The sequence below is a fragment of the Oncorhynchus kisutch genome, linkage group LG4 (genome assembly GCF_002021735.2).
Source record: "Oncorhynchus kisutch isolate 150728-3 linkage group LG4, Okis_V2, whole genome shotgun sequence".
Lineage (NCBI taxonomy): Eukaryota > Metazoa > Chordata > Actinopteri > Salmoniformes > Salmonidae > Oncorhynchus > Oncorhynchus kisutch.
In genome coordinates, this window is record NC_034177.2 from 73,423,444 (window position 1) to 73,437,187 (window position 13,744).

The 13,744-nt window shown below is 40.4% G+C and overlaps 1 protein-coding gene across 21 annotated transcripts in view; it reads left to right on the plus strand.

The window, feature by feature from the left end:
* The first annotated feature begins 1,837 nt into the window (after positions 1–1,837).
* The window catches only part of LOC109889975 (carbohydrate sulfotransferase 15), a 40,290-nt gene continuing 28,383 nt past the window's right edge, over positions 1,838–13,744 (plus strand). For 5 of the 21 annotated variants that reach the window (XM_031823604.1, XM_031823609.1, XM_031823603.1 and 2 more), the window contains exon 1: positions 1,841–1,993. The gene's annotated coding sequence lies outside the window, so the exon portion shown is untranslated. Of the gene's footprint in view, positions 2,818–13,744 lie in introns of all 21 variants that reach the window. The other 16 variants (XM_031823594.1, XM_031823599.1, XM_020481870.2 and 13 more) reach the window with 7 other exon arrangements.

Genomic DNA, 13,744 nt, shown 5'->3' on the forward strand with positions numbered 1-13,744 from the left:
CACTTTATTTAAGAAAATAGTATTTTACCTGATTATGTATTTTTGCTGAAGCAAAGTTCACGTGCTAGTTGCTAGTTGTAACTAGGAAACTCTGAAATGTACAATTTGGTTGTAGTTATTCACGTGCCGTGTTCAATCAGTTAGCAAGTCAGACATTTCTCAGTTTCCTAGTTCTGACTAGCACGTGAATGTTTTTATTTAACTAGGCAAGTCAGCTAAGAACAAATTCATATTTTCAATGACAGCCTAGGAACAGTGGGTTAACTGCCTTGTTCAAGGGCAGAACGACAGATTTGAACCTTGTCAGCTCAGGGATTCTATCTTGCAACCTTCAGTTACTAGTCCAACGCTCTAACCACTGGGCTACCTGCTGCCTCATAGGATTATACCATGACCCAAGTGGAGACTGTTTAATGTAGAAGTAAACAGTCTCCACTTGGGTCATGGTAAAATCCAAGGTGTGGCTATGGGGAAGGTTCCAATAATGCTGTGTTTGTCACATATCATATACCAGTATACGACTGGAAAATGTCCACTTGAACCCCCCTCCAACTATTAGTTACTAGTGGGAAACTTGTCTATAATCCCTGTGCTCCCAGATTCCTACTTCCACCTCTGACGTAATTTGTCAGTAAAAAAGACAACAACAATGGCGGCCTCTTCAGCAGGTGTTGATAATGGTAAGAACAATATACAAATGGATGATACAAAATGTATTCTGTTCATCTTCCATTTGGTTTAGAAAGTGAAAGCAGCTTTTTTGGGGGGAAAAAAGCAAAACAATCACACGTCTTCTAATGACCTCAATGTTTGATGGTGTTTCCCAGTTCATTACACGAATGCACTTAACTCGTATTTACGAATTCACAACTGCAAATTAAGTTTCTTAAATGATTCTTCCTCAGATCTTAAGGTTCCTTGGATAACTCTTGCCCGATAAAGCACCTTTGAGTTAAGTTTGGGGTTCTTGGACGTGGCATTGGTGGTTCTTCAGAATTCTAAAAGGTTATTGAAACGCTGGAAGCCTGCAGATGTGTCCCTTTATTAGCACACAAGCAAATTGGTCAGTGATAACTAGTGTTGATATTTCAGTGTAACATTTGTAGTGTTGATTCAAGAGTTAAATCAACACTATAAAGAGTTAAACTAACACTCAGTGGTTTAAAAGAACCACAGTGTTGGTTTTCATAACCACAGATGAACTTAAACCATGCCCATTATTATCATATTTCCCAGTATGCTTTATTGCAGGTAGATTTTTTAAATAGTTTCTTTCAATATCTACAGTATGTTTTTGCATGTACATTGATTGATTAAATAATCTTATGCTACTCAAATATAAATAACATTTTCTAAACTATTCCAATCTGTTACTTAGACTTATTGTACCCGTTACTGAAATGGTTGTTCCAGTTTAGACGTTTAACTTAGTCTTCCCAACCCTGGCCGTCATTCTGAAGCAAGTTGCAGTTGAATAAAAATGTCAAATGTTGAATATCCCCAATCTAGATGGATTTCAAAAGGCATAATGTGAGTTACAGGCCTGATGACATCTGTAAAACATACGTTTCAGGTCACTGTATTAGGGTTAAACTAGGCCCTCAACAGAATATCTTGGGAAATTGTATTGTTTTATATAGTACCATTTTATCACAACATATTCACCCAAGGTCTCACTTGGTGAAAGCCACAGGACTGAAAATGAATGAACGCAACAAGCACATCTCTGTCACTAGCCAGCAACGTCATGGGTGATACTGGTAACTCTAGAATTCACTCGGAAGGCAGTCTGGGAAATATGGAAAACCTACATAAGGGCTATTCATTTCCTATCTTGGAGGGCTGAAACATTTCTGGTTTTGATTTTGTTTGGACTTTTTAAAGAACCATCCCATCTATGATTCTTCAGAGGCCATAAAGTGGTTATTTTATGGCATTGCTCTAAAAAAAAGCTTATTTGATTACAATTTGCTCTTTGATTTTTAAAAGAAGGGTAATTACCACCTTCCCACTTGGTTATGAATGCAGCATGAATACTTATGTCTAGAAGATATTTAGTAACATTTACCAGTGTTGGAATTGCTTATGGCGAGGCTGGTCAGAGCCTGTATATTGGCAGGAATGCCTGATAAGTCTGAATCATTTTTTATTTTGAAATTCCGTGTTTTTTGATGGTATTGTCGGTCTTTTTGAAAATGTCTCTACATATTTCTGCCAACCTTAATTTATGAACATAGTTTGCATCATAACGAGATGTAATCAGTCTGCAGCTTTTCAATGAAGGATAGTAGAAGGGGCTAGAAATGCAGACACTGGTGTCGCCTACAGTAGGAATGTTCGTTGTATTGCTGTGATTATTGCGAGTACCGAAATCCTCTCTTCCCTTGGTCCCTTCCACTCTTCGGACTCTTGCAGCTCGGTCATAATAATAATCTGGAGAGACGAGATGCTTCATAGGTTATTGTTTCCGGGATCCTTGGGATGTCCATGTCCTAAACCCTAACCTCAACTGTTACCTTAATTTAACCGTGTTGAATTTGAATTGCAATGTCGTGACGTCAGAGTGTGGACACCCGAAGGATTCTGCTTAGATCCTTGCTTGATAGTCACTAAACGCCCGCGCTATAAAACCAGTGTTTGATAGAGTGCCATTCAAAAGAACGCAGTTGGGAGTTCATTATAATGTGCCTGTATAAACTCGTATACCTTACCTTATTGAGACAAAACTGAGTTAATTTTGTATTACTAGAATGGATTTGGAATGTTCATGAAGAGCGCGCAAAGAAGTCGCTTTGATTGATTCATCGGATCTTGAACGTGAGTAACAGCAATTTAATTTGGCCACTCGTTATTACCAGCATGTGTAGGCAACATTTTACCGTTGTTGCTCGATATGCAAACCAAACAAAGTTTGTGGTCTTACTTTGGCTTAGTAATGAGAGCATTCTCTCGTAGAGTACTGCTATTCCACCTAGAAATATTTACCCTATTCACAGGGGTTGTACTATATTATAGCCTTCACTCCAACTTGTGATGACATTTATGAACAATATAAATAATGGAACCGGCAATGTACTTCTTTCTGATAACCAAGTTCAACATTTTGCAGAAAATTAAGTTTAGGAAATTAGCCTATCCTGAATAAATTTCAATGCCCATGCCAATATTTTAGCGACAGTGACCATTTTTTGTGAGTTGTCAACATTTTAATGTTCTCATCTTGGAATCAAACTAGAGTTTCAACAAACAAAGAGCAGTCAATTAGTTTAATGCTTTTGTGGCTATGTACTCCTACAATAGATTGCATTAGAAGACTATAAAGACAAACTGCTGCCCTCAGGTTGAACTACAAGTGTACCCATTAATTGAAGATTACATCCACTAACACATTATTGGGGCCAAATTGAATGCCAAATTGCATTTCCACATGCCACTGAGCATAAACTGGTGTAATCAACATTGTTTCCACTTAATTTCAACCCAAAAAACTAAATATGATCGAGGTGGAAAACTGGTTGGATTGGCAAAAAGTAATCAATGTAAGGGAACTTCTTATTTTTTTCCACTCAACTCTGAACCTAAATCCAATGACATGGTGAAATGTTTTGTTGATTTCACATTGAATTCACTGTCGTTGACAACTCAACCGAATGTAAATCAAAACTAAACTTCTGTGTTGAGTGGAATGTATTATAGAGGTGCTTGCTCAGATAGGAGCTGTGTCAGAATGCTCTTTTTCTGAGGCAGACTTATTTTTCCTCAGTGAACTGCTGTAGAATGTCTGTCATTCCTGGGGGTTGAATCCTCTTCTAGTCCACCAGAGACTAAACCAGAAAAGGCTATTCCATGAGGTGGAACTAACAAATGAATTTCTCGGCACATCAGAAATGTAGTATCTTCTCTCACAATTTAATTGTTTCATTACATTATATCTGACTACACACACACACACACACACACACACATCAGGTAGGATGGCAATACCATATTGTATGAATCATCCACTGGCATCCAGAGGTGTTTGATGTCTGAATCAGTGGTACAATCTGTCGATATGTCAGAGTGCCCACTGTTTCCTTCTGACGTTTTCTCTCCCCCTCCTGTCTAGGCTATTGCTCAGTGCTCTGACATCAGGCCATGGTAGGTAGACAGATGACCTTTGGATAAACCTGTCTCTGTTGACTCATGTTGACTTCCGCTTAAAGTGCCTTTGAGCAAGCGGTGGGTCGGGGTTGGGGAGAGGTGGGTGGTTGAGGTTGAAGGATCTTTTCATAACTCGGTTTCCCCAGTTACTGTTTTTCCAAGTTTGTGCCCTACCCTGGAGGCTGACTCACTGGACTAGAGGTTTTGTGGTCACCAATAGGCTGAGCAAAAGTCTGGAGCTTTTGAGACGCCAAGGCTGTGTTTCTCTTGGCACTATGTTGTACACTTTGGTCATGTTGAAAGCATGAAAAGAGATTGCTATGGGGAAGCTTACCCTGCCGCCAAGGCCAAATTGGGGGGAAAAATACTTTGTCATTTTAGGAATAGATTTTGTGTGTGCGTGCGTGCATGCACAATCCAGGATCCACGCTCAGAACCACAACAGTGGTGATGACAGTCTGTGTGTCTAAGCAGTTTCACAGTAAGACCAGCCAACCACACTGCTGACACTAGTCCAGGGAGAAGGAGATGACAGGTGAAATGATAGATGGACTTCCTGATGGAAGCTTCAACATCACTGTTACTTTATATCTTCAGCGTGAGGCTTTGCCTCTAAACAGTGCCAGCTTCATAGAGTGCTGTAGTACAGTAGACCTCCTTGGAGAGCTTCTGCTCGTTTCTATCCATATACTGTAGCTACATCCTCGGATTGATGGGCTCAGTGGAGGAGTAGGCATATTAGCCTGACGCCTTGACTTGTTTTTGAGTCATGAAGATCGTTATCTGTTGTTTTATGGGTAATGCTAACGCAAGCCCCACCCCTTCCTCCATGGCAGCTATTGATTGACTTGATCGATGCCCAGTTAGTGATCAGGCAGAGAGAGTCTATTCTCCAAGGGCTACTCACATTTAATAGGCTGTGCTGACATCATTTATCTTCTGTGGGCCATAACAAAGATTTAGTGTATTTGCTATCTGCTGTTTCAGGCCATTCACGGTACATCTAACCACAGGATTCCATGATATGCCCCCCCATAAAATACATTACTTTGAATAGATAGATACAGAGACATATATCTACATTTATGGCTCTGGATACTTGTAATCTATTTTACAGTGGTTTGTCTGTTGCCATGTCATGCTTTTCCCCCATTCAGTCATAGTTCCACAGCTTCTGTATATCTCCTATCCCCATTGGTCCCTGTCCTCTTTCCCCCTCACTGAAAATGCACCTGTTAAACAGTAGGAGGAACCTTTCAACATAATGTTATTAAAACCTTGTTTGTTATAAAGTTAAAGCACCGTGCAATGGTCCCACACTTCAATAGAAGCCATACAGATCTTAGCTCAAAACCACAGCTTGGTGCCAGATGTCTCAGCACTGGACTGCAATGACCTGCTGCCCTGAACTTGTGAAAACAGTGTCTTCTGGGAATGACTCTTACAACACTAGGCTAGTTATCCTTATCTCTCAAGTGATAGGACATGGACATACAATATGGGTCTTATAGACTCCTTTCACGGCCCCATTTTCCCAAACTAGCGGTCACGACCCCATGTGGGGTCACCTGATTTGAAAATGGGGTTGCGCTTGGTTCATAGAATCGGGGTTGTTACACCAGTTTGGGAACCCTTCTGCTAATGTAATAGTTGCTGCCGGTAAGAGTCTTTGGTTGCATAGATATTCAAACCGTGTCAATGGGGTTGCGAGTTCATTGACTTACAGACACAACCCTCCAATAAATGTCAGAAGTTAAAATATTGGGGAAATATTTTTGTGGTTACATGTTCATTACATTTTAAGAAATGAGAGAAAATAGCCTGTTGATATATTTCAGTAGTGAATCACTCTCTTTCTCTGTAACAAAAATAATGGTGGAAAAAGGAAACCTAATCTGACCCAATGAGGTAAATTAATCAGACTTACAGATCTCTGTTATTCTAAGAACACATTTTGGTTTCCCAACATCTAACCGGACTTACTCTGGGCCAGGCCTAAGGCTATGTCCCTGCCAACATCTAACCAGACTTACTCTGGGCCAGGCCTAAGGCTATGTCCCTGCCAACATCTAACCAGACTTACTCTGGGCCAGGCCTAAGGCTATGTCCCTGCCAACATCTAACCAGACTTACTCTGGGCCAGGCCTAAGGCTATGTCCCTGCCAACATCTAACCAGACTTACTCTGGGCCAGGCCTAAGGCTATGTCCCTGCCAACATCTAACCAGACTTACTCTGGGCCAGGCCTAAGGCTATGTCCTCTACCTGGATGCACTTATTCTCAATAGAGGGTGATGAACGGTGTGCTGTTATTCCAAAGCGTTCCATTCCTTTTTACCACAAAGCCTAGTTTTTACTTATTGTTTTGCACAATACATATCACAAATCTCCCCTACCAGAAGGGGATTCCTCTCTTATCGCACTCTTTTGCAATGGTTCAGTGTTTTTGTGCCATCTATTTCCCAATCCCAGAGAAGAAGCTTCTCTGGTCTACTACCGGGCTCCCCTCACAGAGTGTTCTGAACAAGACATTCATCTGGAAGTGGTAAACATGTAGACAGGATTAGTTCACTTTCTTACTCTCCTCTTTAACTGCTTTGCCAAGTCTCTGGAACGACCGAGTATTAAGAGAGAGATGGACTGCACAACAAAGTCAGGCAAGAGTTGTCTATAGTCAGTCAATGTGAGAGGAAGGAGAAATGTAGAAGGGGTAAAGGAGACAGAGTATGGGGAGAGAGGGAAGAGTACTTTTTAATGTCATATTTGATCTGAAATAATGGCATGATTTATAGAGAATGCACTCTCTGTTGTATTTTATTTCCTTCTCTTTTCCTGTAGTCAATCCTGCCCAAAGCAGATCTTTGTGAAGGCTGTAAATACCAGGGGTGTAGTGCTGCCAAATTGCGGAGGAGTGACGCTCCCTCACTTTTTTTCAATTATAGAATACACAGTGCTGGTAAAACTATTTCTGGAAAATGTATTCGGATAAATTCTAAATAAATTATATTTAATTACCACAAAAATTCCATGAAAAATGATAGAATCACAAACTAAATAAATATGTATAGTAGCCTAGAGGTAAATGGTGGTTTCTTCCCTGTCTTCTCTCTGATGGTGGCGAGAATGATGAAGGACTATAGACTGCATGTGTGCAATGCGGAGGCCCGTCGGAGTCTTGACCACTTTGGCCAATCAGAACATTACAAAAAAAATCAAAATTCACTGTGTGTCTGCCTTGACGTTCATCTTGCGCAGTGGAACCCAGAATGATATGTGACCACTTGGTTACACCGTTCTGCCAAGGACACCCCAACCAGAGTGGCCACTGCATAGCCCAAGGAGCCTGACTCTCTGGAAGTTGCTGTAGCCCTGCTTGTGATATTTAGCCTACATTGGCTATAGGTTGAGACGCAGGGCCGTTCTAGCTTGGTATGTCAGGGTGGGCAATTGGAAATGTGAATTGGGCCAAGTTGGAGGTAATAATGTATGTAGGTTATAGTTTATTGAGATGTATGAATGAATACACCACACCAAAAGCTTGATTTTTATGGCTGTTTTAAAACAAATTTCCTGCAATTATTTATGTTCACTGCTTGTTCAATTGATTTGATAGAATGTTTAATCTATGCAAATAAATTATATGAATTGATAGTTCACCTCTCTGTGGTACTGTATATTGTAACCATGTGTTCAAGCTAATGTAACATATGGGATATGAACCTAGGTCTCCCACAGGAGCAACCAATCTCTTAGACCGTTACACCAATAGGAAATTCCCAATTGGGCTGAGGGCAGACACTGGTTTTGAAGTTCGCAGGCAGGGTTGCCTGGTTGCGTGACCGCGACCGCCTCATGTCCACAAAACGAATCAAATCAAAGTTTATTTATAATACAGCATTTTAAGCTTCACAATACAATGAAATGCCTACTCACAATAAAGTTAACCTTGCAAACAGTGCAATGATAGTAAGCTGGAGATTGTCTGGTTGGAGATTTGCCTTCCCAAAACCAAGCCGATTTTGTTTGGTGTGCTACTGGCTGCCCAATCAGATTGCATTCAAAGAAGGTCTTGAAATTGTTGTCAAATTGTAATGATTCCCTGGTGAAGGAAATCATTTTGTTTGGTGATTTCAATAATGATGTTTGCAAAAAGGATAGCACATCCCGCAATGTCTTTATGCACTTCTGTAGATCACTTACTCGGACCCAATTGATAATAGATCCCACCAGGGTATGTGAAACAGTGCAAAGTACGATTGACTTAATATTGGTGTCTGATAAATAGAAAATATAGCAGAGTGGAGTAATAGTATATGGAATCAGTGATCGATTTATTACATTTTGCACAAGGAGAGTTTTTAAAGATACATTTAAGTGTCACAAAACTGTTAGAATCAGAAGACTCAAAAAATACTGTGTTGAAATGTTTAAGTGGCTAAAATTGACTGGTCACCTGTGCTAGATAGTGTAGGGGTAGACAGTGCCTGGGAAGCCTTTAAATGTGGATTCCTTGGTGAGATGAATGTGATTGCTCCTATTAGAAGGGTCAGAATAAAGTGGAGATCTAGCCCTTGGTTTAATCATGAGATTCTAGAATCTATCCAAGCAAGGAATAAGGCCAAATTTAAGAACTCTCAAGAGCAGCATGATTTTGTCCTATATTAAGATCACAGAAATGAAGCACAGAGCAGGATTTTTTTATTTTATTTTTATTTCACCTTTATTTAACCAGGTAGGCTAGTTGAGAACAAGTTCTCATTTGCAACTGCGACCTGGCCATGATAAAGCATAGCAGTGTGAACATACAACACAGAGTTACACATGGAGTTAACAATGAACAAGTTAATAACACAGTAGGAAAAAAAATAAAGTCTATATACATTATGTGCAAAAGGCATGAGGAGGTAGGCGAATAATTACAATTTTGCAGATTAACACTGGAGTGATAAATGATCAGATGGTCATGTACACGTAGAGATATTGGTGGATGGATGAAGCACAGAGCAGGATGGATGAAGCACAGAGCAGGATGGATGAAGCACAGAGCAGGATGGATGAAGCACAGAGCAGGATGGATGAAGCACAGAGCAGGATGGATGAAGCACAGAGCAGGATGGATGAAGCACAGAGCAGGATGGATGAAGCACAGAGCAGGATGGATGAAGCACAGAGCAGGATGGATGAAGCACAGAGCAGGATGGATGAAGCACAGAGCAGGATGGATGAAGCACAGAGCAGGATGGATGAAGCTAAAAGGGGTTACTTTGCTGATAAAATCATTGAAAAGACCCTAAAAGGTTTGGGAAATAATTTAACTAAGCTGTAGTAGTACTACCAAAAATAAACAAAACAGTATTAGGCTCAACATCAGGGGGGAGATGGTATATGAAAAAGCAGAAGTTGCCAATGAATTTAACTCTTTTAATTTTAACTCTTTTAATTTTTTTAAAAAACTTTTTTTTTAAACTTCTGGTGCCAGTAAGCTGGCTACCAAGCTGCCCACCAGTTCAGGTTTGTATGGGAATGACCAAGTCAAGAAGTATTATGCCTAGTTAGGGGTTCAGCCAAAATCTTTTTCTTTTGCAAAGGTAGCAACAGCCAAAATAGCCAGTACGCTGGCAGAGTTTAAACGCTCCAAAGCCACGGGCAAGGATAACATTCCTGCAAGGTTTCTTATAGATTCTGCTGAGCAAATTGGCCCTTGTATTACACATATCGTTAACCTCTCTTTTGAATTAGGCATCTTTCCCAGGGATATTAAACACACTAAAGTTATACCTCTGTATAAGAAGGGGATAAGGTCTGATCCTGGCAATTATAAGCCTGTATCTATCCTCAGTATAACATCGAAGATCCTGGATAGAGTTTTACATGAGCAAGTGTATTAATACATGTCAACAAACAAAGTCTAATTAATGATTTTCAGTCGGGTTTTAGAAAAACATACTCCCTGATTCATGTCTACTTTATTTGACTGACTTCATCAGGAAAGAGATTGATTAAGTAAATCTGTGTGGAATGGTACTGCTTGACGTACAGAAGGCCTTTGATGCAGTTAACCACTGTCTCCTAATCTCCAAACTGGAGGCACTGGGGTTAAGCAGTATCCCTCTAGGCTGGGTAAAGTCCTATTTATCAGGAAGGGAGCAAGTAGTAGAGGTTAATGGTTCACTGTCTCAGGCAAAACCAATGAGTTGTGACATTCCGCAGGGGAGCGTGCTTGGGCCTCTACTGTTTTTACTGTCTATTAACGATATGAAAGATGCTTGTTCTTGCCGTCTTTTCCTTTATGCGGATGACTCGACACTTCCTGTGTCTCACGAAAGTAAAACTATGTTGGAGAGCATATTTAGCACAGACTTACGAACATTAGCAAATGGCTTGGACATAATGCACCATCTCTGCACTTAGGTAATTATTTTGGGATCCAGACCTGAATTGAGTACAGTAGGTCCTCTGAAATTAAGGGGTGAGGTGCTGACTACTAAAACCTCTGTTAGCTACCTAGGATGCATCCTTGATGGAAGCTTGGGAGGTGTGAGCATGGCTACTAAAGTGCTAGGGAAGGTTAATGCTAGGACTGAGTTTTTGGCTAGAAAGTCCAAGCTGCTTGATAAGGGCTCCATGAAAGTACTAGCCACTGCCCTTATTCAATACCATGTTGACTGCACTAGTACTTCCTGGTTTGGGGACTTCTCTAAGCTTATGAAGGGCAAGCTCCAGATAGCCCAGAACAAGCTGATCAGGGTAGTATTGAAGGTGAGTCCACATACTCACATAGGCAGGAGCTGCTTTCAGGAACTGAACTGACTGCCTGTTGAGGCTAGTGTGTCCCAGATTAGACTAGGTTTGGTTGACAGGAGTATTTATGGTTCTGCGCCCAAATATTTAACTGACTATTTTCCCCATGTTAGGGACACACACAATCACTGCACCAGATCAGGTGTTGCTAATGTGTGCTTATAGAGGTTCAGGAGTAATGCTGGGAAATGTACTTTATTGTATACTGGAGCCTCCGAGTAGAATGAGTTGCCACGACGGGCAACTGGGCAGCTTTAAAAATAAGGTAAACTGTTTGCTGTCTTCTGTGCCCAAATGAATGACCCCCAGTGGTGGAAAAAGTACCTAATTGTCATACTTGAGTTAAAGTAAAGATACCTTAATAGAAAAAGACTTAAGTAAAAGTCATCCAGTAAAATACTACTTGAGTAAAAGTATTTGGTTTTAAAAATACTTTAGTATCAAAAGTAAATGTAGTTGCTAAAATATACTTAAGTATCAATAGTAAAAGTACAAACAATTTAACATTCCTTAAATTCAGCAAACCAGAAGGTACAATAATTAAAAACATTTGTTTTTACAGGTAGCCAGGGTCACACTCATAATTTACAAACAAAGAATTTGTGTTTAGTGAGTCTGCCAGATCAGAGGAAGTAGGATCTGGTGCTGTCATACTGTGTTCAACCGTGTTCGATCTTGTCTAGCCATCTTGTTTCAAGAGGACCACAATGGAAATAAGTCCTAGATTGCATTGTGTGTTATCCTCCATGATTTTACTCATGTGTATGTATGGCTTTTTCAAGTTTTTCAAGGGTGCTTGTTCTTTCAAAATGGTGGAAGTAATAAACTAAACTATATGTATTAGTATTTACATTAGACTATAGACTACAAATAGCTATACCACGTATTCGTAGGCCTATTAGGCAATAGGTTACTGCACATTATTGTGGTTTGTTCGTGAACTGGCCGAATGGTAGCACTGTCCTTCAGCATTACAAGTTGGTTCAACAAATGGAAGTTAGAGGTAGTTTTGTAGCAACCCAATGAAAGGGGTTAAATATGTGTAAAAAAACAAACATTAAAAAAACGATTTTTTATATATATATATATATATAAGACACCTCAACCTTTTTTTCTTATGATTTAGCTATTGACTGTCCTTTTCTGAATGTGTTATCCAATGCTTTTCTATAGGCTTTCGTAGTAAAGGCCAAAATAAATATCTTATCTTTGTTTAAACATTTTTATTTCTCCTTACACCTAAAATTCTCAATCAAATGGGTAAATGATGGGCCTCCCGGGTGGCACAGTGGTCTAGGGCACTGCATCGCAGTGCTAGCTGTGCCACCAAAGACTCTGGGTTCGCGTCCAGGCTCTGTCGCAGCCGGCCGTGACCGGGGGTTCCGTGGGGCGATGCACAATTGACCTAGCGTCGTCCGGGTTAGGGAGGGTTTGGCCGGTAGGGATATCCTGTGGCGGGCCGGGTGCAGTGCACGGTAACTACTAACAATTGGGGTAAAATATAAATACATTTTTTTTGCTAAATCTTAAATAAATGCCATATGTAAGCTTAGCAATAAAACCTCTCCCTCAAAGTGATCAAAACAAAGGAGATGACTGTGGACTACAGGAAAAGAAGGGCCAAGCACAGAGCAGGTTGAGTGCTTCCAAGTTCCTTGGTGTCCAAATCACCAACAAACTATCATGGTCCAAACACACCAAGATAGTCATGAAGAGAGCACGACAATGCCTATTCCCCTGCAGGACACTGAAAAGATTTGGCATGGGTCCTCATATCCTCAAAGTTATAAAGCTGCACCATCGAGAGCATCCTGAATGGTTGCATCACAATCTGTTATGGCAAATGTTCCATATCGGACTGCAAGGCGCAACAGAGGGCAGTGCGTATGGCCCAGTACATCACTGGAGCCAAGCTTCCTGCCATCCAGGACCTCTATACCAGGCGGTGTCAAAGGAAGGCCCTAAAAATGCCCAAAGCTACCCTAGTCAGACTGTTCTCTCTGCTACCGCACGGCAAGTGGTACCGGAGCGCCAACTCTAGGTCCAAAAAATACTTCTTAACAGCTTCTATCCCGAAGCCATAATACTGCTGAACAGCTAATCAAATGGCTACCTGGACTATTTGCATTGATTCCCCCCCCCCACCCCCTTTTTTACATTGCTGCTACTTGCCTGTTTATCTGTGCTTCCCCCTACCTACATGTACATATTACCTCAATTATCTCAACTAACCTGTACCCCCGCACATTGACTCGGTACTGGTACCCCCTGTATTTAGCATAGTTATTGTTATTTTATTGTTGGTCTTTTATTTTTAACTTTTGTTTATTTAGTAAATATTTTTTTAACTCTTATTTTTCCTAACTGCTTTGTTGGTTAAGGGCTTGTAAGTAAGCATTTGATTTGATAAAATGTCACACTACATCACATAATGAAGGATTTAATTAGCATTTGACAACAAAATATGATAGCATAGTATGCCTATAGCGCTACTGTTACACCAAAAACACCTAATTTCTGATGAGATTTTAGGATGGTTAGCCAATATACAGTTAATTCGGAAAGTATTCAGACCCCTTGGCTTTTTCCACATTTTGTTACATTACAGCCTTATTCTAAAATGTATTAAATTATTCTTTACATTTTTTCATATATTCAGTAAAAAAAAAGAATCTTCACACTCCCATTCCAGAACATGGATGAAAGCGAGTACTTTAAAGGATGGAGACATCCCCTATGTTGGCACTTTGTCTTTGAAAGCCTACCTAGGAATCCCACTGGGCTGCTGCCTGTCACATTCT